Genomic DNA, 6000 nt, shown 5'->3' on the forward strand with positions numbered 1-6000 from the left:
ACATCGATACCCGAGGCAGGGTTCGAACCTGCGACCGTAGCAGTCCCGCTGTTCCGGACTACAGCGCCTAGAACCGCACGGCCACCGCGGCCGGCTGGAGGCCGAAATGCACGCGTTTTAGCTCACGCAGGCTGGCGTGAGGAGAGAAGAACTATACTGACGTGGGGTCTGGAACATGACAAGGAATGAGAATTCAGAAAGAGGACATAATTAGTTTGATACTTAACTTTAATCCATTAATGATGAATGTCGCTCTTGACGGTATATGAGTCACAATATTATCTGTTCAGAATACATTCTTGAAGATAGTACTTATAGTTTCTGAATACAGCGCCTTGCTAGGTCGTAGCAAATGACGTAGCTGAAGGCTATGCTAAACTATCGTCTCTGCAAATGAGAGCATATGTAGACAGTGAACCATCGCTAGCAAAGTCGGCTGTACAACTGGGGCAAGTACTAGGGAGTCTCTCTAGACTAGACCTGCCGTGTGGCGGCGCTCGGTCTGCAGTCACTGATAGTGGCGATACGCGGGTCCGACGTATACTAACGGACCGCGGCCGATTTAAAGGCTACCACCTAGCAAATGTGGTGTCTGGCGATGACACCACAGTAATTACAGCGACAAAAATAACGCAACTATGTATTGAACACTTATATATATACTATATGTGGTGTCACCGCCAGACACCACACTTGCTAGGTGGTAGCTTTAAATCGGCCGCGGTCCATTAGTACATGTCGGAACCGCGTGTCGCCACTGTCAGTGATCGCAGACCGAGCGCCACCACACGGCAGGTCTAGAGAGACGTACTAGCACTCGCCTCAGTTGTACGGACGACTTTGCTAGCGACTACACTGACGAAGCCTTTCTCTCATTTGCCGAGAGACAGTTAGAATAGCCTTCAGCTAAGTCCATGGCTACGACCTAGCAAGGCCATTAACTATGTCAAGAGAGAGTCTCACTTGTATCATCAGGAATGCTGTATACAAATGATGGATTAAAGTTAAGTATTCCAGAAGCTACGTACTTTTCTTTATAGCATTCATTACGTATCCTGTTTCAGACATAACGCCAGCCGGCGTGTGTAAACGCGTGCCTTTCGGTTACCCGTCACTGTGGACTGGCTGTCTTGTCAGTCCACAGCATTATATATACTATTTGCTATAACAGCAAAAATTACACTTGGAAGGGAATCACGGATCACATCACTATGCACACAGTACTCATGTGACATTGAATCCCTTGTATACTCGATTATGGACATAGCAGGTTTCTCCAGGTGTAAAAGACTACTTATTCTGTCGGACACTAACACAAGCTCAGCATTCTGTCATGCTGATAGGACAAAGGACTAGTAATAACGGACACCATAAATGAGTGCAGTCCTTTTATGCTCAATAACGCAGGGTAACACAAGACATACCGTGGAAAAGACGGAAATATAAGTACCATTTCACTGGTAAGCGAAACATCTGTAACACATATCGCAAGTACAAAACAGAGCAACACACAGCGATCACAATTATACACATGGATACACACATATAGAAACACAGTCACTCAACAACACCTGCGATTGCTGCTGAACAAAGAAAGCTGGCAGACACTAAAAGATACTATACAAGAATTCCCCTTGCACACCAACGGAGTAAGTACTGATTACAGAGCACACATATTAACTGACCTACTACAGAGAGCTCAAATCGCTGAAATCCCACAAATCAATGACATATGTAAACAACGTATACCGTGGTAGACACTATTAACAACCCTGAGGAAGGACTCACGAGATAAAAGTGGTACTGCCAATGAGCAAAGACGACACAAGAAAAACAAGTCGGGCTGCAGCAATAACTTGAATCCAAACTGCGGCACGAAGACGAAGTAAAAGAAACATGACTGGACCATTGGGAAAATTTTGTCAGAACCATAGGGAGAGCCTTTCAAAACACAAACTGAGTGAATAAAACATAAACTCTAATGTTAGTATTAATATGAGAAAACGGTACAATGACGCAAGGCCGGAGATAGATGGCAGAGGACCTGCTAGACAAGATACTACCAGACGACGACACTTCACACGACCAACACCACCAAACAGAGGTACGCAGACCAATGGACATTAACTACACAAGTGGTGGAACCGCTACTCCCTTCGTTTGAGAGGAAGCTGCGCTAGCAATAACAGAACTTGAAGAACGAAAACCATTAAAACTGCTGCACCACAGATCGTCCCCTACCTGACGGACTTACTTAAAATGATGCCTGGCACAGAGAATGGTATTCGACAGAAAAGAGGTGTCACGTCTACAGCTTTTTCCCGAACTTCAAGCAACGAATCTGACTAAATCATATACATCCTACAACACGTGACATGGCCCATTTCCTCATGAGCCTTGGTCCGTACTCAGGATACTCACACCGGATTGGCCTTAGCTGAGCACCCATGTGCACTTTCGGACAACTAGGGACTTTTGAACATGTTACTTTACAGTGCGACAGATTCAGACCACATACGACCCTGAACTGACTATGACAACACAGCACAAATTCTACACCAGCAGGACGATTGGAGCATAACGAATGACATAACCGACCATGTGTCGCATACGTTACACGAGTTATACAAACAAGAACAAACACATGCACAAATAAGAGCAAAGACATGAACGCGGGAACAAAAAAATGGCTCTGAGCACTATGGGACTTAACATCTGAGGTCATCAGTCCCCTAGAACTTAGAACTACTTAAACCTAACTAACCCAAGGACATCACACACATCCACGCCCGAGGCAGGATTCGAACTCGTGACCGTAGCAGTTGCGCGGTTCCGGACTGAAACGCCTAGAACCGCATGGCCACCGCGGCCGGCGAACACGGGAACAGAATACTTAAAATGTCACAGTCACAGAAGCACACACCGAAACAGACTGAGATGCTGAAACTGAAACAAACACTAAGATTAATTTGCAGAGCTAGATCTGGGACAAGAGTACATTAAGGAACACAGAAATGGATCAACTGTCATTTCAGTATGTCTACGTCTTGAGCGATACGTGTAATTTAAATTGTATAACTGTTTATTAAACTTAAGTAAATAATACCCGCAATGAAAACTATGGAACCAGTTATTAAACTTAGATAAGGTTTCACCCTACAGACGACATAGACACCGTGCACACAACATGTAGATAGGAAGAAATCAAATATGCACAAATAATACACCAATTATGTCCTATGTAAAGCACGCATGACCTATAACAAATATAATATAAAAGTAATACTACACAGATGTGTACACAAAAATTTATCAAATGAGTGCAAAAGATGTATTGTGTACGACACCTCGAATGTGACAAGACTCGATGATTTTCCGTGCCCTTACACCCAAGATAGCTATATGGTGGGGTCTATAATAGAAGTCCATGTACTTTCCTATTGTCTTCTATTTCTGCTTCTTAAATGCAAGATACTTGTTATTTCAGAAAATTTTTCCGAATTTATAACGTGTAATAAAGTGATAATATGTCTTAAACTATTTCCACGTTCCTAAATTTCTATTTTCTATTCATAAACCGTTAATTTTAAGATCTTCATTTCTTAATTACGTTTGAGTCTACAAATATGTAAAGCTCTGATATTATTAATCATTGTTACAAATAGGATATATCAAATAAGTTTCGCATTCTACACACGAACAAATTCATATTGTGAAAATACGACCTTTCTTGGTAACTAGGTGGCAGGTCATTCGTAAAAGACAACAGCAAATAAATAAATAATAGATCCTCCCAGCTGACGAAGGATGAGGACAACGTAATACGTAATGGCGAAGAACACTAAACCACACGCAGTCCAGTGAAACGAAGCTTGTGAAGAAGTAACTTGTCGTCATCACAGGAGGCTGGTATCGAGCGAGTGCTGAAGAGGGAGGAGGAACGGAAACGTCAGACGGGAGGGGCCAGGAGCTCTCATTTCTATGCAGCTATTTGCATTTCCTCTCTATAAACGCTGCCCATTACTTCCCGTCCCTTTAAACACAAATCGTTTAGCCAGCACAAAAACAGTACTTGGAAGTGGTTACCTACGAAAAGAATTGGATATAGTCTTGGAGTTTTCCTGGAGCCGACTAACGAGGAAACTTTCAAAACAGCCTACATTGAGCAACTGGACCAGTCACTGAGTAAAAAAAAGAAAAACAACTGATTTCATTGCTGTGAGCACTCCTGTTTCACAAAACTGGAATAATTTGACTGTAATTGATTGATTTTCTTTATATAATCACAAAAGCATTGTAACGTGTCACATTGTTAGCAATAAAAATTAAATAGCACTTCCTCTCATGTCCACTAAAGAAGATGTGCGTAAAACTGCATATTGTAACATATATATTCAGTTTAATTTTCTCTCCTATATTGCTGTAGGCATCTCGTAAATGCGCAGAAAATGCCAATGAATTCAGATGCAGTTGTTGGATCGTCATTGCACTGATTCATTTCTCAAATTACACTATTCCATTACTTCCTTTTGTGTGAGATCATACACATGGCTCTGAGCACTATGGGACTTAACAGCCGAGGTCATCAGTCCCCTAGAAATTAGAACTACTTAAACCTAACCTAAGGACATCACACACATCCATGCCCAAGGCAGGATTCGAACCTGCGACCGTAGCGGTCGCGCGGTTCCAGACTGAAGCTCCTAGAACCGCTCGGCCACGCCGGCCGACTGAGATCATAAAAATTTCCTTAGTTGATCTACATCAATACTCCGCAAACTACTTGACAGAGTGTCGTGAGGGTACTTCTTTTACTACCAACTGAGCCTCCTCTTCCCTGTTCTACTAGCGAATGGCCTGTGGGATGAATGACTGGCAGTAACCCTTTGTATTAGTTCCAGTTTCTATATATGAAGAAGCTATCTGTTCTTTTGGACATGTCCGAAACAACAGATACCATCAGTGACCATGCAGCTAGTTAGAATGAAATTACAATTAAATCAATACTATGGAATGAATGCCCTTATCTGCATACAGGCGTGATATACGTCAATGGGGACTCGACCCTGGGATCTCCTGCTTACATGGCAGACGCTCTTCCATTTGAGCCACCGAGGACACAGAGGATAGTGCGACTGCAGGAACTTATCTCTGGGACGCCCACCGTGAGACCCACATTCCCAATTTATAGTCCCGCACTATATTCGTAGTGTCCCTCCCCATTATACTCATTACTGGCGGCTTTACCGATTCCCGTATGAGTTCGGGCAATGTGTATGCATCCGCACAGAAGACAGTCAAATGATCGGTGAGCCTTAACTGTATGTATATGAAGATGGTATCTGTTATTTCGGACATGTCCCAAAGAAAAGATACCATCGGTGACTGTGCTGCTCGTCGGAATGAAATTACAATTAAATCAATACTATGAAATGAATACTCTTAGCTGCATACAGGCGTTGATATACGTCAGACGCATAGAGCTTCTGCCATATAAGCAGATCATCCCAGGTTCGAGTCCCAGTCGGGGCACACATTTTCACCTGTCCCCATTGACCTATATCAACGCCTGTGTGCAACTAAGGGTATTCATTTCATAGTACTGATTTAATTGTAATTTAGTTCCAATTTCATCGTGGTCAATTCGCGATAATTATATAGGAGGAAGTGATGTGTTGTCAGACTATTCCTGGTAAGCGTTTTTCACAAGAAAAGTTCTTTACAACCAGTTGGCTGATTGTTACATTTTATATATTTTCTACTTGTTGTTTTATGTGGTCATTCGACATAAGGTCGCTCTGGACAGTTGCTTCTAGATATTTTGCTATTTACAGTGTTTCCAGCAACTGGTCATGAACAGTGTCGTTTTGGAGTAGTGGAATTCTTTTCCTACACATGTGCGATACGTTGGTCAGTGTTACCTTGATCCTGCTACAGCCTTCTCACAACGGTTGCATGGATGGCCGAATCTGATGCCAACAGTATGTGTGCCGGAAGTTA

Source organism: Schistocerca cancellata, chromosome 5, assembly GCF_023864275.1.
Source record: "Schistocerca cancellata isolate TAMUIC-IGC-003103 chromosome 5, iqSchCanc2.1, whole genome shotgun sequence".
Lineage (NCBI taxonomy): Eukaryota > Metazoa > Arthropoda > Insecta > Orthoptera > Acrididae > Schistocerca > Schistocerca cancellata.